This window comes from Sinohyriopsis cumingii, chromosome 14 (assembly GCF_028554795.1).
Source record: "Sinohyriopsis cumingii isolate HCF-2022 chromosome 14, ASM2855479v2, whole genome shotgun sequence".
NCBI lineage: Eukaryota > Metazoa > Mollusca > Bivalvia > Unionida > Unionidae > Sinohyriopsis > Sinohyriopsis cumingii.
The window spans coordinates 8,869,014-8,896,637 of NC_142974.1; the positions used below are offsets into that span (position 1 = coordinate 8,869,014).

General features: G+C 34.4%; 1 long non-coding RNA gene across 2 annotated transcripts; it reads left to right on the top strand.

Moving 5' to 3' along the window:
- The first annotated feature begins 2,165 nt into the window (after positions 1 to 2,165).
- On the top strand, positions 2,166 to 26,915 carry LOC149783182 (uncharacterized). 2 transcript variants are annotated; one of them, XR_016413573.1, is made up of 5 exons: positions 2,166 to 2,502; positions 2,758 to 3,557; positions 22,196 to 22,988; positions 23,244 to 23,468; positions 25,407 to 26,915. It is a non-coding gene; the product is annotated as an uncharacterized LOC149783182 (long non-coding RNA). The 2 variants fall into 2 exon arrangements; XR_016413572.1 differs by lacking the exons at positions 2,166 to 2,502; positions 2,758 to 3,557 and adding an exon at positions 21,790 to 21,940.
- Positions 26,916 to 27,624: the final 709 nt, after the last annotated feature.

Consider the following 27,624-nt stretch of genomic DNA (forward strand, 5'->3'; position numbering starts at 1 on the left):
TTGTTAATATTCAGTTACAACAATAAGATTATACATTTGTGTATACAAATCTAGATAGTAAATTTGTTTTCAAAGAACTGAATAAGCACACTTGTTAGCTATTTTTGTTGGGTTTCTTCTCTCATTTTCTGTCTTTGCCTCTTTTACACTGTACTCTCCCTCAATGACCTTCTGAATTCAGGTTCTCCTTCCTACCGTCCATTTAACTGCGAGGTATCTTTATCTAATTAATTTTTAGACTTTTAACTGTCACGTTTCAAGCAAGTCATCTATTTACGTTTGAATAAATCAATTATTTGAACCGTTAACACAAGTAAAATATTACGTTTCGCACTGTGCACGACAATTCCTATGCCATAATATATATATATATATATATATATATATATATATATATATATATATATATATATATATATATATATATATATCATATACAGCTGATTATTGAGAAAAGGAGACAATATAAAAAAATACCGTAACTTCAAAAACTAATTAAGAGTAATTTGTTTGACACACTGGATGATGGCTAAGATATTCTGTGTTATGTAATCAATACATTCATTTTTATATAATAAGTAACATCAACTCCATGTCGCTATTTTACCATCTACAAAAGATAAAATACGAAAGCTAATGGATTACAATTCTGTTTCATACAGTAGTATGATGTCTTTTGTAGCTCAAGTTCCCCATAGTTGATAGAGCTTGTACAACGTGGTGGAACTATGTTTTCTTCATGGAGAACTGCGCAACCGATTATCTGAAGCACTTTAATGCATTAGACTCGAATGGAGCCTGTGCTGAATATGTTGCGGATGGACAAGAAGTTCGCAGTGAAAAGTATCACCATGATTACCTCATCGTGGCCAGGATGCATTAGTCATGATTACCATGTCGTGGCCAAGATGCACTGACCATGATTACCATGTCGTTGCCAAGATGCACTGACCATGATTACCATGTCGTGGCCAAGATGCATTGACCATGATTACCTTGTCGTGGCCAAGATGCATTGGCCCTGGTTTGGAAATTATATATCAGGTCACTAAATCGGTATTTACTATTACGTTAATGACTTAATATTAATATTATTTTGTATTAGTCTAACTTTTAGGTCGAAAACTATTTTTCTCGTGACTTAGTTATACCCAGCTTACTTAATTCTAACACATGATGTGACTCAGATTATAGCAGTAGTAGTAGTAGTAAGATTTCATTGTTTGGATAATGTATTCGATTTACCGATACACATATTTAAGTGTGTATGAGATTTGGATGTTTAACATACCTACAAAAAAATTTTAGTCATATTACTACGATGTCTGCAGTGTGGCAGTTTATAGTGATGTCTAGCACTGGGGCATCATGCTGCAGAAATGTTGCATCATGTCCCACCAGGCCGACGAATCCTAACACTAACCTCTTAATGTAGACATCCTAGCGAGGCAATTGTCAGTAGTTAAGTGGGGCACTTTAGCGACAATGGGACTTTAACGTTAAAATAGGGGGTTTGTACTTTGGCGACAATGGGAATTTAACATGGGAATGTCGCCTGGAGATCAATGGGAATTGAACATTGGTGACGTCATGTGTTTATAGGGTCGAAACGTTTTATAGGGTGAAATGTATTTGTAGGGACAAAGGGTTGATAGGGACAAACATAGACATACAGAAACAAACAAATACACATCCAAACACACAGAAAAGAAGACAGAAATGTTCTAAAGAAAGAAAAACAGATAGAATAGAGACTCGAAAAAGAAAAGTCTGTTGTATGGGTTCAAAACATTTATTCAAGTATAAACATGGGCTCTCTGGCCTGTGCTTTGGTCTAAGCACTATCCATTTAATACATAAACATTTGCACATGAAACAAACCTATTTACGAGTAATTTAGTTCTTGGTTCTAGTAAACTACTGTTTAAAATTAAAAATCACTCCTTTCTAAAATCACTTCCTATGCAACGTATTTACATTTAGTGTTCATTTATATGAAAAACCTAAAACAAAACAAGTAACAACCAATCAAATAGGACAAAGTTCATGCTTCTCTCTCTATCCGTCACACACGTTGTTTAAAATCTGGTCAGCTACCACTTGTGTCCCAGCATAGATATTTCCCATCACGTACTCCCTTTCATTCGTAAATCTGCTGTTATGTCCATCGTGCTAGGTACACTTAACGGTAAGCAGATCAAGTGCAGTCATCGTCTTCTTCCCATGAAAGTACAACAAATGCCATATGAATAGTCACTTTTCCATCGGTGATACCAAATTTTTCTCTTTTCGACTGCACGTCTTCAATAGCCCTCAAATTTTGCTGAGCGATGCTATGACGTACACCGTTGGAGATGCGTATGAATGTACCAGGATGTAGAATATATAATATGCCAGGATATAGAATGACAGTCCGTGTATATATAAGGACATGCTTTGCATGTAATTTACAGCAGATCCCTCCTCTCAAAGGATAGACTATTTTGTGCTGCCGACAGCAAGGTAAGACCACATATATATTTTCTGCATTTATTGAGCAAAAGAAATTCAGCAGGAATACTAGTCAAAACAAGTTTCTATTACCATGGTTATATCAAAGGAATGATGATGATCCGAATTAGAAGATCTTATACTGTGACAGATAGGGAGCACAAAATATATTTCTTGTTTCACAAGAAACGATAACGCGAACCTAATGGTTTAAGTAACAGTCAATGTGTATTTCTTTATTATATTTCAATACGTTGTCTTTTGTAGGTCAAGGTCTTCATTCGCTTGTACAACGTACACTCGTTCGTGGAACTCTGTTTTTATTGATGGAGAACTGCGCAACCAATCCCGTGAAACAGTGTAATACAATAGAGTATTATTCCTATATACAATATAAAGTAATGAATTTTCCACCATTTACTTACTGTATACTTTTAAGATATCAGTTCATGAATTTTAAATCATTTTACATTTTGATGACCTTGTTATGGGTTTTAGTAGCATTCGAAATCATTAAAAAAAGTTGCTACAACATTTTACGATGACAAAATGAATAGTGGATTGTTATTCTGCGACATTTGAAACTGAAACATATTCATGCTTTTCCTGCAATATCAACAAAGAGAGGCTGATGTAAATGTGCTGTCAAATTATCACTCCACGTGCAATGGCATATAAGAAAGTGCAAAGTTTTTGCATTTGGATAATACTGCCGCCAAAGTAAACACACCTTGTTATTATAACTGAGCGAATACCTACGTACGAATTAATGACAGTGTACTTTAGGTATTCATTGTCGACTAACCTACGTAGATATCTTAAAGTTCTACTTGAACTTCAACCCATGCATTACAGGTAAGTGTTAATACAAAAGGCGAGATTATTTTGCTGAACAATGCTATGACGTACACCGTTGGAGATGCGTAGGAATATACCAGGATGTAGAATATATAATATGCCAGGATATAGAATGACAGTCCGTGTGTATATAAGGACATGCTTTGCATGTAATTTACAGCAGATCCTTCCTCTCAAAGGATAGACTATTTTGTGCTGCCGACAACAAGGTAAGACCACATATATATTTTCTGCATTTATTGAGCAAAAGAAATTCAGCAGGAATAATAGTCAAAACATGTTTATATTACTATGGTTATATCAAAGGAATGATGATGATCCGAATTAGAAGATCTTATACTGTGACAGATAGGGAGCACAAAATATATTTCTTGTTTCACAAGAAACGATCACACGAACCTAATGGATTAAGTAACAATCAATGTGCATTTCTTTATTATATTTCAATACGTTGTCTTTTGTAGGTCAAGGTCCTCATTCGCTTGTACAACTTACACTCGTTCGTGGAACTCTGTTTTTGTCATGGAGAACTGCGCAACCAATCCCGTGAGACAGTGTAATAAAATAGAACGTAGTGGAGGATTCGCTGGATATGTTTCTGAGGAGAAGCAGGTTACGGAGATGATCCATCGTTACCACGTTCTGGCCTCCATGCCTTGGCCTTGGCTTGGAAATTAAATATCGAATCCGTAAGTCTGTGTTTATGATAACATCATTAACATATTTCCGAAGGGTAGTAATATTATTTATATTATTTGTAGTAGTAAAAGTCTGGGTTTGAAAACGAAATTTTTTCGTGTCTCAAATGTATCCAAATCTTTATACTGTCACTTCTAGTGACTCAAATTACAGAAATACAGTGGTGGTAATAGTATGTGTAGCATGATGCCACCATTTGAATAATCTCCTCTATTTGGCCATATCACTATTTAACTGGAGTTCTCATATACAGTACTTGCAATTAAGATTTGGGTATGTAATTACATATTTTAATTAATGGACATATTTAATATTGTTTTAATGGTCTTTTTAAATTCTCAGTGACATATATTTCAGAATTCGAAATCCATGTCGAAAAGGATATACATAAGACGATAAGCCTAAGTTTTTAGACCCCGTATGAAATGCTCCAGTAACAGTATATTGTAGTGCATAGATTTGCTGACCATATCTATATCTATATCTATATATATATATATATATATATATATATATATATATATATATATATATATATAAAGAATACAAATCATATGGTGAATAAACAATCCTTTCAAGTGCATTGGATCCAGCAAGGGATCACGTGTATCAGGGACTGACTAAGTTAAATGCAATAACCTGACACCGAACAGTGAGAAACTAGTACCTAAGTTGCCTCAGCGCTGTAGACTCTTTAATGAATCTTTTTCAAAGGCAAGTACAAAACATGGACAGGACAAACGTTTAAAACAGAAAAACGGTTATGTTTGGGAAACTTTACATTGCTGTTTCTACAGGAATAAAACCTTTTATCTTTATTATGTTTCAGCTAGTTTATTTCAGCTTGTTAATGGTACTGAAAAATATTTGTATTGTCCTGGAAAGTGATGAGCCATAACGAAATTTGTTATTTGATGTAAATTTATGAAAGAGCAATTTATGTCACGGATATCTAATTGTTATAATAGTTTATTAAAAAAAATTATTTAAATATTTAATAGAAAATGTGTCGGCTGCAAAAGACATTTTTTTTTTGTGCATGGTTGCCTTTTTCTAGTCTTCCTGGTTTAAACCGCTTGGTTTCAATGTTCTTCAGCGGCGTATCCAGTAAAATTCCTTTTCTTTCCTGCTTCCGCAGTTCAGGTTGTGGGCAATTGTAATAAGTGTTATATCGCTAAAAGCGTGGCATGGGGAAGACATGTGTTCTGCGACCAGGCTTCTCTACAGTTTCTTAGTAATCCAGTCAGATCTTTGAAGGTTGATCTTTTGTGTAGCTTTTCAGTTTCTCCGACATACTGAAGGCTGCAGATCTTACATGTGATGAGACAAATCACATTCTCTGTGTTGTCCGTTTTGACTGAATCATGTATGTTTAATTTTTCTCTAGTCACTGTGCTGGAAGAAGTCCTGGTCTCTATCATATGTTGACAGGTTTTGCAAGTTGTATCGCCACAAGGGGCCGGATTGACTATTTTGGTCTTGATTAGTGATGGGTGTTAGCATCGCCCTGACTAGGATGTCCTTGTGCTTTCTTGGTCTCTGGTTGGCTACTACATGTTTGTTGGGGAGGATTAACTTTAGTGCGTCCGACGATTCCACGATGGGCCACTTTGTCCCGATGCTTTACCTGCTTTAGGGTTGTCTCACCAATAAATGGTATCCTATCACCCTTTAACTTCTTTAAATATTGTATTAGGTCATCGTTGTTTGTTTGTTTAGCCCTCATAAGCATCTCCGACAATTGTTAAGATGCAATATTCCCAGTGGCGGCACAAACATTCCTCAGAAAATGTATTAATTGGGCGGGTCACTAGAGTTAAGTTTTGTTGTTTGGCGACGCATTAGTTCCTGCTAGGCTAGAGGTATATCCGATATATTATCATCATTAAAACATGAACTATTTTATTTTTCAGACCATATGAGAAAACAAAGGTCGTTATTGCGCGATGCTATTTTGTGCTTTCATGAACCATGGATGGAACTTTAGATCACCAAGCAGTTAAGAAACAGTTACGGATACCAATATTCAGCTTTCATAATTGTGAGCATTTGTGACGTCACCACAATAGACCGATGGAAGAATATTCACTGTATATTGTTGTTAATTATAAGACACTAATGTTGTATTGATGTTTCAAAGACGCTAGCAGTCAGGACAAAATATAATTTCTCTTGTTATCTACATTGATTTATTTTATCCATGTCTTTCTGACATTACACGCTATTGTAAACGCTCGCTACATAATGGAGAAAATAGCGTTCCAGAAAATGTTTGGCCAGGTAAAGAAACATAGTCATTAGTCATTCTTATTTTTATCACTGAGAGTGCGTATCCTATTGTAAAAGAAATAGTTGTTTGTAAGCTCAAGTGACCGCAAGGCAGAACGAGCTTATATTGGTTCTTTGTCGGTAAGTCGTGAGTTCGTAATTGATATTTCGAGTTTGCCAGCAAAAATCAATTTTCAAGTGCGTTTATTCAGAGCATTCTGCCATCAAGACCTATTACATATTTGTCATATTTAACTTCACTGTTTATGCACACATGTTTTGATCGAATAAACAAACGTTTATGTTTTTTAAAAATAGTATGTAGATTTGAGTACTTTAATCCGTATGCGAATCTATTCTATACACGAAATGTGAAGGATATCTGATCAACTAACCTTACATATTCATCCAAAACAGTCTGGTGCACATTTGTTGTTTCGAAGTAAGACTAGTCGGTCACTATCGCCGCAAGGAACACCTACAACTTGAGATATATTTGAAACTCACCAATAAAGCTGTTTGACACCAACATATGCATTAAAGGATCCTTCTTTAAATATCATGTGATCTCATAGGTTAAAGGTTGGAGCTAATATGTTCATTGAAATTGAACCCTAGGTAAATAAGGAAGCTGTGCAGTGATATATTCCTGGTTCTGTTAGAGTTACTCTTTGAGATTACTTCTTCGTTATGTGAGGTCTTGTTCCTTTTGTAATAAAAGTATAATATTCACCCATCTTATTTTATCAAACCGTATATTAAAACCTCTCAGTGTATCGATCATTTAACTGATATGGTTACCGTTGCTAAAAGTAAAAGAAGCATTGAAACAACATCTCAACACCGACTATTTATAGAAAATATAAGGTATTTCGGATTTGTTCAAACCATGTCGATTCCTCGTCAGAAATGGCGGCAGTTAGTAAAACTAGAACAGCATTAACACGTTTAGCGGATCAGAATGTACGAAATACATTTGCACGAAATTTAACAAACATAACAGTGATATCGATGTTTCAGTTAGTTAAAATTTCGATAATGTGGAATAAGTAAGGGCTAATGTCACTAACTATATAATTTTTTACCTAAATTTGACAAACCACTGTTTGAAGAGAAATAAAGGCATTCATTAAGCCAATGAAGCAGACATAAAATATACTTACACATGTATATACGTTTTTAAATACACACACTAAGGGAAATATATACATAGATACATGCTTATAGGGATACATACAAACATACGGTCAGTCATGTCATTTAATACAGAAGGGACCTATTGTTGGCATTTGAATCATTTTTCCATTTGTGGTTCTTCAGTGTGTCAAGATAGTTTCGTATAATTGCTTAGACGTATCAATCGCACTCAGGAGGAATACTTATCGCAATAATCTCAAACATAGTCCTATCCATCAATACCAATCATTGATTTACTGTTTCAAAGTTACTGTCAATCACGTAATTATAGATCCAAGATTTACTTACATTTTTTATGATGAAGAGCGCCAGACAAATGTTCAAAGAAGGCCAGTATCATATTAAGCTAAATATATTTAATTATGATATTTCTGCAGACAAAACTATATGACAATATTTAGTTTAAGAAATTTAGTTTTGCAAATGCCTTAGTTGACGTAGCATTTTGCTTCTTTTTGTTTTTCACTTTGCTTCTGTGTTTTACACGTTCTTGTACTACTGTGAAACTGATTTTCATGCTTTAATCTCTGTTGAAGAAGAAATAAAGTCAAACAGTCAATCATCAAATACCGATGTTTATGTTATATTGTGAAAGGGCGTTATTGACTGTATACATTGCAGTAAAACTTCACAAAAAAATCAAATATATCTGTGACTGTCACATTTATTGCAATTCATTCCCAAATGAGTCTCAGCAGTTTGGTCACGAATCAATGTTTTCTACTCCACGGGCACCATGCTGCTTGAACACCTGTACTACCTGGGGATATTACAGTGTAATTTGATATAAATCAGTGGAACATCCGCATATCGAATGATTGGAAGATTACATTTACATTAGTGTTTCCTGATTATACGTAATTATATAGTCAATTACATACATTCATGCATGCACACGTACAGTTCTCTGGATGTAATTGGCATGAACGTTAACCGTAGTGTGTTGGGTTATACGTGTAAAGATGATAAGGTTACATTCATTTGTTAGAATTGTTTTTAAACAATGACAATTAAAGTATATTGTTCTTGTCAATATCAGACAGATTAGGATCTACACAACGTCATTTAATTTATCAAGCTAATATGCCTGATGCAATACTTTGCACTCTGATTTTTAGCCCAAACATAACTATCTAGATATATCCAGCTTAGAATGAGAATTGTTTCTGGAAACCAACGGAACTTACAAACTCTCAAGCGTTAGCTGAACATGTTTTATACAAGAAGTGTCTTTGATATCGGGACTACTTTCAAGATATCAAGCGCGGCGGGTTTATCTAAGAGCTAGCCTAAAAATCCTACCTTATGACCAGCCACTGAATGGCCCTGTCGTGCAAAGATAAAAAGTTTAAAGTGATAGCACGCCATGAGCAATAGATGCAAGTTTGCTTTTTGCACAGAAAATCTCGCCACCCAAGACATGTTGTGAATGGCTTAGACAATCTAAAATACACAAAACAGCTTATGTCGGACATTCATGTCGACCTATTGACTTGACAATATGCATTACATATTGCTTTGATAAGGACAAATAATACTCATGGTTACGTATTTGATAAACACGATGCATAAATAAGAAGTGGATGTTTGGTAGTAATGGTTAGTCTTCTGCGCTTAAAAAATATTCCATATATAACACCGTCATTACTGAACGCAGTCCTCACACTCGGACAATAAGGTTTTCGTAAACACCGTCTCTTTTATTTTTCACAGATTTGAAAGAAATCTTGAGGGGCCCCGAGTGGCCGAGTGGTCTAAAGCGCTCTTCGTTACGGATCACTGCCATCTCATCTCTGTCTGCGGCGGTTCGAGTCTAAGATTCAGCCAATGTGGGCATGTGAGAAAGCTTGCCAGTAGCTTCTCGTGGGTCGGTGGTTCTTTCCGGGGTTTTCCGTGTTCTTCCTCCACCATTAATACTGGCCGCCATGTATAGCCTATCGTGCTGAAAAACGGCGTTAAACCCCACAACAACAACAAGAAATCTTGAACCAGAATAACCTGCTCAATTTGTTTTGTTCACACTGAGCAACTAGGATACTGTGAATACGATTCGTCTTGCTTTGTTCTAATTATAGACAATTGATATATAACTTTCCTATTGGTCAGTTATATTAGTAGTATAAACAATACAGGATGAATAGAGTGGTGGTGATAAACAGTCAGTCCAATAGACTGTTTCTGATGCATGATGGTGACATGATTGCTGTGAGGTGAATATTTTTATTGTCTGCATTTATTATTAAGTCAATCGTAATATTTTCTTTGTAAAATGTACGTCTTTTTCTGATCTTAGATTATATTTAACTTAAGCTATCAACTGTTAAAGACGAAATGTATGATCACTTTAAATTGCTACTCGTGAACTATTTTGGCGATATTGGAGTAGTTTCGCTTAAGAAATAAGATGGAATACAAATGTTTATACTTGACATGGCATTTAATTACATGGTGATCTCAAAAGCTGTGTAATGTATTTGCGCAGCACAGAAGTGGTAACGGGCAAAATGCTTTTGTTCCTTATATGGGCGATCACTCAAAATTTTTGCCAGTAAATTGTAATGTAAGTGTATACCAAAATACCAAATGTATATATATATATATATATATATATATATATATATATATATATATATATATATATATATATATATAAGGCAATTATTATTTCCAATATCGTTACAGTTTTATATGAATATTTGATGATCTTGTTGCAAAGACCAAATGTGATCCTGACATTTTTTCCACACGGTAAGGTATCTAGATTTATATATGTTTGATATCAGTTTTTATGTACTCTGTATATTGCTCTCTGATTTATAAGCGAAAACTGTTCATATATATTCCAATGGAAGTAAAGTACACAGATAAGCTTTTACACTTAATAGGTATCAATCTGCTTATCTTTAACTGGGCCTTATGTGCCTGCATCTCTGTTTGTTTTATTTTGCTCTAAACGCTGATTGAATTATAGCTGTAATTTTAAGTTAGCGTTTAGATTTATTCACTTCACTAAATCTATACGGATGACAATAAATATTAAAGGTTGTAAGTTCATTGTTACTCAACGTACTGGGAGATTAATTAATATGTACATGCAGAAATAAGTACTGTGATGTGGACGGTATTGTGATGTAGGTTGTATTAAATGTATTTTATTGTAGATGAAAAGTAAAAGAAAACAAGAGAAAAAGAAGATTGTCATTCCTTATTCTATGGGAAGTAACGAGCTTAATAAAGCTAATTTTACTATAAAACGTGGACTTGTTTTACTGTTCGTGGAGCAAAGAATAAGTGATATGACTGTTCGTCTCGTTACGCGTAACTGTTCAACAGTATTAAACGATTTAAGAGATATGGGTCTTCTAGAATTCCAGGTAAGAAAAGTATTGACTTAGAGCTGCAAATGGGTGAGTGAGCTTTGCCTATTCGTCAAATAGCAAATTTAAAAGTAATCACTCATGTACTAGGTAGGCTTTCCTGAAAATATAATAAAGAAACTTGGTTTCTTGAAAAGATATAAAATGTTACATTTTGATCTACTCGGGAGATAAACATATGAAAGATCATTAAATATGCTTAGATATTCTAGAAAAATACTTACATTAAATTGAAAATTCGACAGTTACTTTCTTGCGACCATTTGGAATAATGCAGATCGGACACGGCTCTATACGTAGATGAGACAGAGATCAAGCAGCAAAGTATAATATAGTTTCCTGACTGAATGCGAAAAAGATTTCAGTAACGGACGTTTCACCAACTGGAGAAAAGAAATAAGTAATTTAAGTTTCAAATAGTAAGATTCCATGATGATGGCGAAATGTACATGTGCGAACCATAATAAAACAACGAAATATTAATCTGGATCGTCCTACTTATTGACTCATTATGTAGGATCAACTTATAAAAATTTTGCGGATTACGAAAATGTGGTGGAAGTGAGTGTTCTGCCGAGAGAGTTTACGTATGAGTTTGTTCTTGTAAACATCAAATTCGGAGCAGATTTGCTATAAAATAAAAGGAAAAGATTCTGTTTCTACGTTAATGACGAATATGTTTTATCTTGTGGTACCAAAAACGGTATACTTTAACTTGTGGCTACACCGCTCGTTAACATATCGCGTTTTGGTACCACACGATGAAATATATCAGATATTAACGTATGACAAAAATATCCTCTATTTCTTTACTAAATGTAAAGTATTGAATGATTCACTAGTTCTGACCACACGCATTTACCACAAGATATTTCTCGCATGGAAGTTAATGAATGTTAAATTTTCAATGCAAAGACCACTTTATTGGTTTCAGTAAGATTTGAAAGCATACCATCTCTCGCTAAAATATATCATTGTAAAAGATTTATATAGGAACTAAAGCTTTTATTGTTGTCACTATCTAACATTTCAGTTTAACAGGCATTCAAGGTTATTGATATGTTAACAAACATGGGGTGTGCTAAAAACTCTTGTTGATTTAGAAGTGCATTTGTGAAGTGAAGAATTTTATTACAGTAGAAGAAATCGAAAAGCGATTTGAAGTTTGACTAATTGCAGCAACATCAACTGCATACATTTATTGAAAATAAGTAAATATGTATAGACTTCAGTCTACTTTAAACGATGTATTACGTATAATGGGTAATGCACAAAGCCAGTTTATTATGGTGCTGGTGAACAGCGTTATGTAATACACTGAGGTACATTCGTGGTAAAACACCAGAAGATCTAACGACTATTCGTGCGTATAAAAGGACATGCACTTCAGGCAATTTTCACCACATCCAAACTCTCAAAGGGTAGAAGATTTCGTGCTAAAATAACAAGGTAAGAGACTTTTCTTTCCTACGTATCTGATTTATTGACAAGGAATTAAATCTCCTTCCTTTCGTATAGCAAATATTTCGGTTGATGATAATAACGTTCTATCGGAGAATATTTCACATTCTGTGCATCCATACCAACGCATATAAAAGACTCAATACAATCAAAAGCACACACATCATGGGATCAACCTTTTATCAAAACTTGCAAGTAATTGGTTTTGTTGTCAATGCTATAAAACAATATACTGGTTTTCAAATATATAAAAACATTTGGATGTTGTCAGGACAGAAACGGGGATCGGTTCTTTTACCGTTTACAGTCCGAATAAAGCGTGGAGGATACAAATTATATTGAATGAATGGAATAAAATCGCCAGAGAGACAGAGAGGGTGCTGAATATATTCGGAATTAAGGCCTCATGTTTTGAAGCAACGGGGGCATACAAAACGTTTATTGTATCACAAGAAAAGGAACATTTGCGTAATAGTGTATATTACTCATCGCTATGCAATTCTTTCTCAAATATAAAAGTTTGTCTTCAGTCCCTGAAATTTGACAGATGGGCTGTGCCCTAGAACATTATCAACTATCAATTCCTAAGCTGGTATAACTTGCAACATTACCTGGAACTCTCTCTTTTATTCATGGAGTACTACAAATCGTATACGAGATAGTCTCATCCAACAGACTCGAGTGCATCATGCGCTAGGTACATTGATCCGGAAATGGAGGTTGCGAAGAATAAAATTCCTCGTTACTACGCTATGGATTCGATGACTTAGCCCTGGCTTGGAAATTAAATATCAGGTTGTAAGTAGGTATTTACTATTGCATCAGTGACTGAGATCACGGAAGAGTAGCAATGGCAGCTTTATAGACCTAGTCTGAACTTCAAAATGAAATGTCTTCATGTTTCAAAGTTACCAAACGTACAATAAAGTTGCATCATGTGATACAATTTACGGAAACAGAGTAGTAGTAGAAGTAGTGGTAGTAGTAGTAGTTGTAGTAGTAGTAAAAGTAATGATAGCGTTAGGAGTAAGATGCCAGTGTTTTGGAGAATCTACATTTCTGGACATATACATATTTAACTACATTACTCGTGTACATTACGTTCATCAAGCAAAAATGATTCCTCTATAAGTATGGTGGGTAAAAGTACGATGTGAGTAGTATGGTTTACCGATATAGCATTCAATTAAAACATTAAATAATATGGAATAGATTCTTTGATATTTTAATCACGTATTGATTGTTGAGTTCAAAATTAATATAAAACGGGATATAAATAAGACTATATCCAGTAGTTAGCAGTCGCGGCAAAATAATACTCGAGGAGTGTAGCATGTTGTTTTACTGACAAGTCTGGTTTACGAAACTGTACCAATATTAGCAACTGTAAAAGGAAATATGCATTTATTTGAGTATCAGTTTAAAATGGATATAGGTGGAATATTGCCAAATATTATGGTACTTGTTGTAATCGCAATTGCTTTTCTAATTTTCTTATGGATGATAGCTCGTCTGCCACGTAGGTCTGTGTTTGTGTTGGCGTAGATCTAAATGACGGATCCTGTCTGGTTCATTATTCTGATGGTGATGAAATCCAATAAAATCAAAACGCATTAAACTACATTGCATCATTAGTACTAGTTGTAATGTTATGTTGAGTTCAATATATTCTTGTACAGAAAGGTGGTCATGTAAAACAGAAACTAATGTCTATATTTCGTTACTCAATGACACAGTGTACTCAGGGTAATAGAGGTAACACTTGTTTTTGTTACATTCGTACTGTGTAATTACTGTTCATGGCGATTGCGGACCCAGAAATCGTGTTGCACCTCTTCAGCCAATCATGATTCAAAATTGTGTTGAAAGTAAGAAATCTTGCTTTTACTTAATAGTGGCATATACTCACATAAGGTGTATCTCCATAAGAAAATAATATAATGAATCATCCACTTACTGCTTTTGATTATACAGTAAATTTATAACAGTATACAAGTAAAAGGATATATCATGCAATGTTTGAAAAATGAGTTAGATTTGCTTGATATAGAAAAAAGCGTACCGTACTGTTGGAGTCCTTGGGATGAACACAGATTTTAATCGCGAGTTCTTCTTTTACATATAATTATATTGTACCTTACTGATCACATTTATTTGAACGTATATTTCTGAATAATATTCATTCACTCTCTGGGACTTGTCGGGTATTGTTGATTTTGGCATTGAATGGGATATCAACTTTTAGAGGATAATTCAACCATCTTGTCATGTTAAAATAAAATTTGCTTCAACATGCAGTTTTTGCTGTTCTGGCGTAGTGAGATATCGTTATCGTCTTTACAAAGACGCCCTCTACCGATGGAGTGATTGACACAGTATTTACCAGAATATTCAGCATGGTTATCACTGAGCATTCAAATCGCTAAAATTAATTAATCTCCGTGATCGTGTTAGATTTTGTGAAGTAAAGAGGATGGGGAATACCTTTAGAGTAATGTACAGTAAGGTCATAAACATGCTGATTGCATGAATAAAAAGCCAGATGTATACTTATATGTATACTTATATTTAAATGATGCATCACATCAAAATACAAACAAGAAAAAACTTTCTTATAAACATAATAGTCTTAGTACAAATTAATAAGAAATTTTAAGAAAGACGAGTCACAAAATTGTATTATTGTTTATATTATTATTATTATTATTATTATTATAGTCAGTGATATATTGAAATTCCACATTTTACACTCGTAAGTGCTGGATAAACATAGACTGAATTGAAATGACCTGGAAGCCAATAAGTGGCTGTATGAAATATGAGTGCTAACCATGTATGTAATACGAATAGCAGAATTAAGTTTTACTAGGGCAGGATCGATAGAATTTATTGCTACGCTACCGATACATGCATTAAAACAGATGCAACATTTTATATTTCAGAACATGTTCCTGTGGAAATGAATATTGATCATGACACAGTGTGTTAATTAATTTCTGATTAATTGAATGATAAAAAATTAGGATATATATATATATATATATATATATATATATATATATATATATATATATATATATATGGTATAACAGTACCAACTGTACAACGCCAAGTAGGCGGAGCTTAAGGTGTAGGGAAATTCTCATTCTGAAATAAATAACACATCAAGCTGTGATTGGTGCATGATGTAAGAGTGATACTTTCTGGTGGGCTTTAAAAAAAGTTGAGCCTCTTGGCAACATGTGAGATTATGTTAATTCATATCTAGATCATATTTTGTATTTTTGATGATTTTTTTTCAAATTTGGTACACATTAATGAAAATGTGTCTGTTTTGGCTAGATGACTCTTTCCTCTGTCTAGTTCCAGCAGTGTTATATCTCATTAATGCAATTGAGTAACTGATTTTGTCTTTGGCGGCAGGGGCCAGTTTTTATGTACAAATTTAATGCCGCAATCAGCGACCTAGTATAAAAAAATCATAAAAAAATCAAATACACAAGTGAAGTCAAAGAAGGTCCATATTTTTAGATACCTATATTAAAACAAAGCATAAGAATATTATCAACTTGACCAGATACGTCAATGGCAGTTGATAGCAGAAGTTTATGCACCCCAACCGCTATTTTATACATGCATTTTTCACATCCGAAGGCCATTCTTGACAGCATGTGGTGTTCACAGTGCAAACGGAAGCCCTTTCCCTGGATGAAAATGTTGAAAAACATTGTCTACTAAATAGCTTAATACAATTCACAATAGTTGTCATCCAAGCCGTTATTGAGATATTCTACTAGTCTTGAACCCACGTGTCTACTGCTATGGGAGGATAGCTCTTCTTCCTAGCCGACTATTGGTATTTCACTATCAACATACTGCAGATCAACTATGGAAGGTGTATATGCCTGACATCAATTTCAAGAACAACACAAGCTCGAAACACCTAGTTCACAAATATATCTATATCTATAAATAGTAAACAATAGTAGCTGAAAAAGTCACACCATTGCCTTAAGTTAAGAAATTTGCCAGGGGTCAATTAACGAAACTGTACCCTGCCACCTTTGTCAAATTGACAATCTAACATTGTTCTCTATGACAGTGTATGACATGCATACTGAGGTAGGATAGAAAGTATATTTATTTCACAAAACATTAGGATTGAGATATATGGAATACAATTGATACCGTGATCCCATATGATTAGCAGATATAGATACATAATCAGAAAATGAATGTCTTTGTTAAATGCTGTTCCTTCGTGCCTAATTTACCAAGGATGGAACTTATGGGACTGTCAGGCAATCGCGGGACATACAAGGACACGATTATTTAGTTTTTACTTTTGTAAACTTTTATGACCTCAACATGGCAGTCGGTGGACAAATGTTCATTGCATTTACTTGTTAGTTATTTCCACCTGCAAGAGAGGCTTAAAATAAACATTTCCGAATTTATCTGACTTTCACCTTTAATCAACTCCCATGTATACGAGTACTATACATTCTCAGTCGTCAATTTGTTTTGCTTCTTTCCTGAACGAAAAGTTGCATTTGTTAGCTCAATAAATCTATGGCATGGCATTTTGTCTTTGTTACATCACTCATTGTCAGTTCCTAATTGACATTTCGTACATTTGAAGAATCGCTGGACCAATTTGCAGCCTCTGATATATTTGCAATTCTTCGATAAAACTGTTTGCACAATCATATGTTTTATCAGATCCATTAATAATTGGCATATAATCTCATAATTTAAATCTCGTGAGAAACATTTTTTTTAACTGGTGCAAATGACGAAACAGTGAAGTGATAAGGTAGGGCTTCTGTCACGTATGTATGTATGTAAATGTATGTATGTAAATATGTCTGTATGTATGGATGGATGCATGCATTCATGCATGCATGCATGCATATGTATGTATGTATGTACGTACGTGCGTACGCACGCAGGCACGCAGGCAGGCTTTAACATTGGCCTAATTTATTTTTTTTTTGTGAATCATTGGTTCTTTGTGTAATAAAGGTTTCGACCACATTGTGATAATTATTATTCCTGCACGAAATAATCTTCAAGCAATCGCTTTTATGAAACTGCGCTTTGGAATCTCAAAGAATGGCAAACAGTACTCTAATATACTAGCTGTTACTAAAACTAGAACAGCACACAATCTACTTCTCAAATCTAAATATTTATATAAAGTCTAAGGTCTCTATGTTTAATGAAAATCTTGTCGATCTATCGTTTAAAATGCTTCATGGTACTAAACATGAACAGCGAAACATTAGATTTGTTTCAAATCTAGAAGAATAACGCCGACGTTGAAAGTTTTCGGCTAGTTTGAACTTATGCTATTGTGCATACATACATACATACATACATACGTACATACATACATACATACATACATATGCATGCATGCATCCATCCATCCATCCATACATACATACATACATATTTACATACATACATACATACACATACATACATACATACATACATACCTACCTACCTACCTACCTACCTACCTACCTACCTACCTACATACATACATACATACATACATGCATGCAAGCATACATCCATGTATACATACATATATACACACACACGCATGCATACATCCGTGCATACATACATACATATATACACACACATACATGCATCCATACATGCATACATACATGCATGCATGCACTCATAGATGCACACACACACGCACACAGATGCACATGGGTACATACGTGTAACATACATACACACATACGTGAATTTATTTGTTTTGTAGCAAGAAAGACACAAATTGGAACCATTTGTATACATTTTTCAATTCTCGATATTTTATAAAGTCATGCTAGTTAATTATAATTGTATAACTTATGAATAATTATAGCAATAATCACAACGATTGGATTTACTATTTCAAAATAAACTCAAATTCTGCTTACTGATTTTGTACTTATATTCTTTCCATGATTAGAGTTATGAAGCAAATGGTGAAGGACGGTCAGTGGCATACTAAGTTAAATGACATTTTGTTCTGATATGTCCGCAGACATATTTATGTGACTGCATGTACTTTGAGAGGTTTCATTTTAAAATGTCTTTAGTTGACGCAGCCTCTAGCTCCTTTTGTGTTTCAATATGTCACTTTTTGTGTTTCAAGATCTTGTATCTTTTTCTGATTTTGATGAACTCTATGCATTTTCTCTTTGAAGTGGAAATAACATCAGGCAATCAGTGATAGTTTAATGTTCTTTGTTTTGATATAAAGATCAGATTTTGGATCTAACATTTGTCTTTTATAAGGTAATAAAAATCAAATTCCGCATAGAAAGTACATACTTCAAAAATGATGACGTAAACTGTGTAACCGAATAAACAGTCTTTACGGTACATATTTTGAAGTACACTTGGTCATGTTTTCTTGCATGGACAGCTGTGTGCGTGTTTTGATCTGTTTAAACATGTGGCAGATAAAACAGTAAAGTTAACGCGTCGTGACACGTAACTGCGCAACATTGAACAAGAATTAAGATATGTGGGTTGTGTATAATGCCAGCTAAGAAACATTTAAATTAAAGCTGGAGAGAGTGTAATGGACTTTGAGAAATCGTTAAAATGGAACTTTAAAATACTCATGCTTCTAGTAGGTAGACTTCCATTCAAAATAATGAAGAAAAATATTTGTTTCCTTTCAAAGATATACAATTTTATCTGACGATGTAAGGCATTGTTAATATTCAGTTGCAAAAATAAGATTATACATTTGTGCATACAAATCTAGATAATAAATTTATTTTCAAAGAACTGAATAAGCACACTTGTTAGATATTTTTGTTGGGTTTCTTCTCTCATTTTCTGTCTTTGCCTCTTTTACACTGTACTCTCCCTCAATCACCTTCTGAATTCAGGTTCTCCTTCCTACCGTCCATTTAACTGCGAGGTATCTTTATCTAATTAATTTTTAGACTTTAACTGTCACGTTTCAAGCAAGTCATCTATTTACGTTTGAATAAATGAATTATTTGAACCGTTAACACAAATAAAATATTACGTTTCGCACTGTGCACGACAATTCCTATGCTATAATATATATATATATATATATATATATATATATATATATATATATATATATATATATATATATATATATATCATATACAGCTGATTATAGAGAAAAGGAAACAAGATAAAAAAAATACCGTAACTTCAAAAACGAATTAAGAGTAATTTGTTTGACACACTGGATGATGGCTAAGATACTCTGTGTTATGTAATCAATATATTCATTTTTATATAATAAGTAACATCAACTCCATGTCGCTATTTTGCCATCTACAAAAGATAAAATACGAAAGCTAATGGATTAGAATTCTGTTTCATACAGTAGTATGATGTCTTTTGTAGCTCAAGTTCCCCATAGTTGATAGAGCTTGTACAACGTGGTGGAACTATGTTTTCTTCATGGAGACCTGCGCAACCGATTATCTGAAGCACTTGAATGCATTAGACTCGAATGGAGCCTGTGATGAATATGTTGCGGATGGACAAGAAGTTCGCAGTGAAAAGTATCACCATGATTACCTCATCGTGGCCAGGATGCATTAGTCATCATTACCATGTCGTGGCCAAGATGCATTGACCATGATTACCATGTCGTGGCCAAGATCATTGGCCATGATTACCATGTCGTGGCCAAGATGCATTGACCATGATTACCATGTCGTGGCCAAGATCATTGGCCATGATTACCATGTCGTGGCCAAGATGCATTGACCATGATTACCATGTCGTGGCCAAAATCATTGGCCATGATTACCATGTCGTGGCCAAGATCATTGACCATGATTACCATGTCGTGGCCAAGATGCATTGACCATGATTACCATGTCGTGGCCAAGATCATTGACCTTGATTACCATGTCGTGGCCAAGATGCATTGACCATGATTCCCATGTCGAGGCCAAGATGCATTGGCCATGATAACCATGTGTGGCCAAGATGCATTGACCATGATTACCATGTCGTGGCCAAGATGCATTGGCCATGATTACCATGTCGTGGCCAAGATGCATTGGCCCTGGTTTGGAAATTATATATCAGGTCACTAAATCGGTATTTACTATTACGTTAATGACTTAATATTAATATTATTTTGTATTAGTCTAACTTTTAGGTCGAAAACTATTTTTCTCGTGACTTAGTTATACCCAGCTTACTTAATTCTAACACATGATGTGACTCAGATTATAGCAGTAGTAGTAGTAGTAGTAAGATTTCATTGTTTGGATAATGTATTCGATTTACCGATACACATATTTAAGTGTGTATGAGATTTGGATGTTTAACATACCTATAAAAAATTTTTAGTCATATTACTACGATGTCTGCAGTGTGGCAGTTTATAGTGATGTCTAGCACTGGGGCATCATGCTGCAGAAATGTTGCATCATGTCCCACCCAGTCACATTACCCTGACACCAGGCCGACGAATCCTAACACTAACCTCTTAATGTAGACATCCTAGCGAGGCAATTGTCAGTAGTTAAGTGGGGCACTTTAGCGACAATGGGACTTTAACGTTAAAATAGGGGGTTTGTACTTTGGCGACAATGGGAATTTAACATGGGAATGTCGCCTGGAGATCAATGGGAATTGAACATTGGTGACGTCATGTGTTTATAGGGTCGAAACGTTTTATAGGGTGAAATGTATTTGTAGGGACAAAGGGTTGATAGGGACAAACATAGACATACAGAAACAAACAAATACACATCCAAACACACAGAAAAGAAGACAGAAATGTTCTAAAGAAAGACTCACGATAGAATAGAGACTCGAAAAAGAAAAGTCTGTTGTATGGGTTCAAAACATTTATTCAAGTATAAACATGCTCTCTCTGGCCTGTGTTTTGGTCTAAGCACTATCCATTTAATACATAAACATTTGCACATGAAACAAACCTATTTACGAGTAATTTAGTTCTTGGTTCTAGTAAACTACTGTTTAAAATTAAAAATCACTCCTTTCTAAAATCACTTCCTATGCAACGTATTTACATTTAGTGTTCATTTATATGAAAAAGCTAAAACAAAACAAGTAACAACCAATCAAATAGGACAAAGTTCATGCTTCTCTCTCTATCCGTCACACACGTTGTTTAAAATCTGGTCAGCTACCACTTGTGTCCCAGCATAGATATTTCCCATCACGTACTCCCTTTCATTTGTAAATCTGCTGTTATGTCCATCGTGCTAGGTACACTTAACGGTAAGCAGATCAAGTGCAGTCATCGTCTTCTTCCCATGAAAGTACAACAAATGCCATATGAATAGTCACTTTTCCATCGGTGATACCAAATTTTTCTCTTTTCGACTGCACGTCTTCAATAGCCCTCACATTTTGCTGAGCGATGCTATGACGTACACCGTTGGAGATGCGTATGAATGTACCAGGATGTAGAATATATAATATGCCAGGATATAGAATGACAGTCCGTGTATATATAAGGACATGCTTTGCATGTAATTTACAGCAGATCCCTCCTCTCAAAGGATAGACTATTTTGTGCTGCCGACAGCAAGGTAAGACCACATATATATTTTCTGCATTTATTGAGCAAAAGAAATTCAGCAGGAATACTAGTCAAAACAAGTTTCTATTACCATGGTTATATCAAAGGAATGATGATGATCCGAATTAGAAGATCTTATACTGTGACAGATAGGGAGCACAAAATACATTTCTTGTTTCACAAGAAACGATAACGCGAACCTAATGGTTTAAGTAACAGTCAATGTGTATTTCTTTATTATATTTCAATACGTTGTCTTTTGTAGGTCAAGGTCTTCATTCGCTTGTACAACTTACACTCGTTCGTGGAACTCTGTTTTTATTGATGGAGAACTGCGCAACAAATCCCATGAAACAGTGTAATACAATAGAGTATTATTCCTATATACAATATAAAGTAATGAATTTTCCACCATTTACTTACTGTATACTTTTAAGATATCAGTTCATGAATTTTAAATCATTTTACATTTTGATGACCTTGTTATGGGTTTTAGTAGCATTCGAAATCATTAAAAAAAGTTGCTGCAACATTTTACGATGACAAAATGAATAGTGGATTGTTATTATGCGACATTTGAAACTGAAACATATTCATGCTTTTCCTGCAATATCAACAAAGAGAGGTTGATGTAAATGTGCTGTCAAATTATCACTCCACGTGCAGTGGCATATAAGAAAGTTTTTGCATTTAGATAATACTGCCGCCAAAGTAAACACACCTTGTTATTATAACTGAGCGAATGCCTACGTACGAATTGATGTCAGTGTACTTTAGGTATTCATTGTCGACTAACCTACGTAGATATCTTAAAGTTCTACTTGAACTTCAACCCATGCATTACAGGTAAGTGTTAATACAAAAGGCGAGATTATTTTGCTGAACAATGCTATGACGTACACCGTTGGAGATGCGTAGGAATATACCAGGATGTAGAATATATAATATGCCAGGATATAGAATGACAGTCCGTGTGTATATAAGGACATGCTTTGCATGTAATTTACAGCAGATCCTTCCTCTCAAAGGATAGACTATTTTGTGCTGCCGACAACAAGGTAAGACCACATATATATTTTCTGCATTTATTGAGCAAAAGAAATTTAGCAGGAATAATAGTCAAAACAAGTTTATATTACTATGGTTATATCAAAGGAATGATGATGATCCGAATTAGAAGATCTTATACTGTGACAGATAGGGAGCACAAAATATATTTCTTGTTTCACAAGAAACGATCACACGAACCTAATGGTGTAAGTAACAATCAATGTGCATTTCTTTATTATATTTCAATACGTTGTCTTTTGTAGGTCAAGGTCCTCATTCGCTTGTACAACTTACACTCGTTCGTGGAACTCTGTTTTTGTCATGGAGAACTGCGCAACCAATCCCGTGAGACAGTGTAATACAATAGAACGTAGTGGACTAGTCGCTGGATATGCTTCTCAGGAGAAGCACGTTACGGAGATCATCCATCGTTACCACGTTCTGGCCTCGATGCCTTGGCCCTGGCTTGGAAATTAAATATCGAATCCGTAAGTCTGTGTTTATGATAACATCATTAACATATTTCCGAAAGATAGTAATATTATTTATATTATTTGTAGTAGTAAAAGTCTGGGTTTGAAAACGAAATTTTTTCGTGTCTCAAATGTATCCAAATCTTTATACTGTCACTTCTAGTGACTCAAATTACAGAAATACAGTGGTGGTAATAGTATGTGTAGCATGATGCCACCGTTTGAATAATCTCCTCTATTTGGCCATATCACTATTTAACTGGAGTTCTCATATACAGTACTTGCAATTAAGATTTGGGTATGTAATTACATATTTTAATTAATGGACATATTTAATATTGTTTTAATGGTCTTTTTAAATTCTCATTGACATATATTTCAGAATTCGAAATCCATGTCGAAAAGGATATACATAAGACGATAAGCCTATGTTTTTAGACCCCGTAAGAAATGTTCCAGTAACAGTGTATTGTAGTGCATAGATTTGCTGACCATATCTATATATATATATATATATATATATATATATATATATATATATATATATATATATATGTATATATATATATATATAAAGAATACAAATCATATGGTGAATAAACAATCCTTTCAAGTGCATTGGATCCAGCAAGGGATCACGTGTATCAGGGACTGACTAAGTTAAATGCAATAACCTGACACCGAACAGTGAGAAACTAGTATCTAAGTTGCCTGAGCGCTGTAGACTCTTTAATGAATCTTTTTCAAAGGCAAGTACAAAACATGGACAGGACAAACGTTTAAAACAGAAAAACGGTTATGTTTGGGAAACTTTACATTGCTGTTTCTACAGGAATAAAACCTTTTATCTTTATTATGTTTCAACTAGTTTATTTCAGCTTGTTAATGGTACTGAAAAATATTTGTATTGTCCTGGAAAGTGATGAGCCATAACGAAATTTGTTATTTGATGTAAATTTATGAAAGAGCAATTTATGTCACGAATATCTAATTGTTATAATAGTCATAGGTTATTAAAAAAAATTATTTAAATATTTAATAGAAAATGTGTCGGCTGCAAAAGACAATTTTTTTTGTGCATGGTTGCCTTTTTCTAGTCTTCTTGGTTTAAACCGCTTGGTTTCAATGTTCTTCAGCGGCGTATCCAGTAAAATTCCTTTTCTTTCCTGCTTCCGCAGTTCAGGTTGTGGGCAATTGTAATAAGTGTTATATCGCTAAAAGCGTGGCATGGGGAAGACATGTGTTCTGCGACCAGGCTTCTCTACAGTTTCTTAGTAATCCAGTCAGATCTTTGAAGGTTGATCTTTTGTGTAGCTTTTCAGTTTCTCCGACATACTGAAGGCTGCAGATCTTACATGTGATGAGACAAATCACATTCTCTGTGTTGTACGTTTTGACTGAATCATGTATGTTTAATTTTTCTCTAGTCACTGTGCTGGAAGAAGTCCTGATCTCTATCATATGTTGACAGGTTTTGCAAGTTTTATCGCCACAAGGGGCCGGATTGACTATTTTGGTCTTGATTAGTGATGGGTGTTAGCATCGCCCTGACTAGGATGTCCTTGTGCTTTCTTGGTCTCTGGTTGGCTACTACATGTTTGTTGGGGAGGATTAACTTTAGTGCGTCCGACGATTCCACGATGGGCCACTTTGTCCCGATGCTTTACCTGCTTTAGGGTTGTCTCACCAATAAATGGTATCCTATCACCATTTAACTTCTTTAAATATTGTATTAGGTCATCGTTGTTTGTTTGTTTAGCCCTCATAAGCATCTCCGACAATTGTTAAGATGCAATATTCCCAGTGGCGGCACAAACATTCCTCAGAAAATGTATTAATTGGGCGGGTCACTAGAGTTAAGTTTTGTTGTTTGGCGACGCATTAGTTCCTGCTAGGCTAGAGGTATATCCGATATATTATCATCATTAAAACATGAACTATTTTATTTTTCAGACCATATGAGAAAACAAGGGTCGTTATTGCGCGATGCTATTTTGTGCTTTCATGAACCATGGATGGAACTTTAGATCACCAAGCAGTTAAGAAACAGTTACGGATACCAATATTCAGCTTTCATAATTGTGAGCATTTGTGACGTCACCACAATAGACCGATGGAAGAATATTCACTGTATATTGTTGTTAATTATAAGACACTACTGTTGTATTGATGTTTCAAAGACGCTAGCAGTCAGGACAAAATATAATTTCTCTTGTTATGTACATTGATTTATTTTATCCATGTCTTTCTGACATTACACGCTATTGTAAACGCTCGCTACATAATGGAGAAAATAGTGTTGAAATTGAACCCTAGGTAAATAAGGAAGCTGTGCAGTGATATATTCCTGGTTCTGTTAGAGTTACTCTTTGAGATTACTTCTTCGTTATGTGAGGTCTTGTTCCTTTTGTAATAAAAGTATAATATTCACCCATTTTATTTTATCAAACCGTATATTAAAACCTCTCAGTGTATCGATCATTTAACTGATATGGTTACCGTTGCTAAAAGTAAAAGAAGCATTGAAACAACATCTCAACACCGACTATTTATAGAAAATATAAGGTATTTCGGATTTGTTCAAACCATGTCGATTCCTCGTCAGAAATGGCGGCAGTTAGTAAAACTAGAACAGCATTAACACGTTTAGCGGATCAGAATGTACGAAATACATTTGCACGAAATTTAACAAACATAACAGTGATATCGATGTTTCAGTTAATTAAAATTTCGATAATGTGGAATAAGATAGGGCTAATGTCACTAACTATATAATTGTTTACCTAAATTTGACAAACCACTGTTTGATGGGAAATAAAGGCATTCATTAAGCCAATGAAGCAGACATAAAATATACTTACACGTGTATATACGTTTTTAAATACACACACTAAGGGAAAGATATACATAGATACATGCTTATAGAGATACATACAAACATACGGTCAGTCATGTCATTTAATACAGAAAGGACCTATTATTGCCATTTGAATCATTTTTCCATTTGTGGTTCTTCAGTGTGTCAAGATAGTTTCGTATAATTGCTTAGACGTATCAATCGCACTCAGGAGGAATACTTATCGCAATAATCTCAAACATAGTCCTATCCATCAATACCAATCATTGATTTACTGTTTCAAAGTTACTGTCAATCACGTAATTATAGATCCAAGATTTACTTACATTTTTTTATGATGAAGAGCGTCAGACAAATGTTCAAAAAGGCCAGTATCATATTAAGCTAAATATATTTAATTATGATATTTCTGTAGACAAAACTATATGACAATATTTAGTTTAAGAAATTTCGTTTTGCAAATGCCTTAGTTGACGTAGTATTTTGCTTCTTTTTGTTTTTCACTTTGCTTCTGTGTTTTACACGTTCTTGTACCACTGTGAAACTGATTTTCATGCTTTAATCTCTGTTGAAGAAGAAATAAAGTCAAACAGTCAATCATCAAATACCGATGTTTATGTTATATTGTGAAAGGGCGTTATTGACTGTATACATTGCAGTAAAACTTCACAAAAAAATCAAATATATCTGTGACTGTCACATTTATTGCAATTCATTCCCAAATGAGTCTCAGCAGTTTGGTCACGAATCAATGTTTTCTACTCCACGGGCACCATGCTGCTTGAACACCTGTACTACCTGGGGATATTACAGTGTAATTTGATATAAATCAGTGGAACATCCGCATATCGAATGATTGGAAGATTACATTTACATTAGTGTTTCCTGATTATACGTAATTATATAGTCAATTACATACATTCATGCATGCACACGTACAGTTCTCTGGATGTAATTGGCATGAACGTTAACCGTAGTGTGTTGGGTTATACGTGTAAAGATGATAAGGTTACATTCATTTGTTAGAATTGTTTTTAAACAATGACAATTAAAGTATATTGTTCTTGTCAATATCAGACAGATTACGATCTACACAACGTCATTTAATTTATCAAGCTAATATGCCTGATGCAATACTTTGCACTCTGATTTTTAGCCCAAACATAACTATCTAGATATATCCAGCTTAGAGTGAGAATTGTGTCTGGAAACCAACGGAACTTACGCTTTATTTACAAACTCTGAAGCGTTAGCTGAACATGTTTTATACAAAAAGTGTCTTTGATATCGGGACTACTTTCAAGATATCAAGCG